Consider the following 811-nt stretch of genomic DNA (forward strand, 5'->3'; position numbering starts at 1 on the left):
GGGGCAGAAGGTACCCACCAGATCCAGGGCTGCTCGGGCTAGCATGGTGGAGGCTCCCCAGGTGCAACTGGGGAACAGATACGAGGCCCTGGCAGCCGTGGCGCAGAAGGATGAAGGGGATGCCTCCAACGGGGATGGTGCCACTCCATGCATGACACAGACAGCGCGGAGAGGGAACATCAAGAGGAAGAAATGCTGGGTCCTCGTCATCAGGGACTCCATCCTAAGGGGAACGGAGGGACCCATCTGCCGACCCGACCCCATGGCATGAGAGGTGTGCTTCATGCCTGGGGCTCGGATTCAGGACATCACAGAGAGGATCCCGGCCTACATTCGACCCTCAGACCAGTACCCCATGGTTCTCATCCATGTGGGAACAAATAACATGGCCAGAGGCAACCCAGACCACATCATGAAGGACTTAGAGGCCCTGGGGACCAAGCTCAAGGAGATGGGGGCACAGGTGGTATTCTCCTCTATTCTCCCAGTGAGTAGGCATGGACAGTGACACAAGGCCTGCATTGGCGAGGTCAACCAGCGATTATGGGGTTGGTGCCACTAGGCAGGCCTCGGGTTCCTGGATAACGACCCATGCTTTCGCACGGGGGACTTGCTTGGGTGGCATGGGCTACAGCTCTCCCCTAAAGGCAAGCATGTCTTCTCTTCCAGGTTGCCTGATCTTGTGCGGCACACTTTAAACTAGCTTTGCCAGGGGATGGGGCCACAGGAGGACTTGAGGACACCTCCCAACCAAGACAGGTGACATGCACAAGGAGTACCCAGGTAAGCAACAGGGGCCCAGATAGTCCTG

The 811-nt window shown here is 58.1% G+C and overlaps 1 protein-coding gene across 3 annotated transcripts in view; it reads right to left on the minus strand.

The window, feature by feature from the left end:
• The window catches only part of IQANK1 (IQ motif and ankyrin repeat containing 1), a 77405-nt gene that overhangs the window by 24849 nt on the left and 51745 nt on the right, over positions 1-811 (minus strand). The window lies entirely within an intron of this gene.

Source organism: Alligator sinensis, unplaced genomic scaffold (assembly GCF_000455745.1).
Source record: "Alligator sinensis unplaced genomic scaffold, ASM45574v1 scaffold987_1, whole genome shotgun sequence".
Classification (NCBI taxonomy): Eukaryota; Metazoa; Chordata; order Crocodylia; family Alligatoridae; genus Alligator; species Alligator sinensis.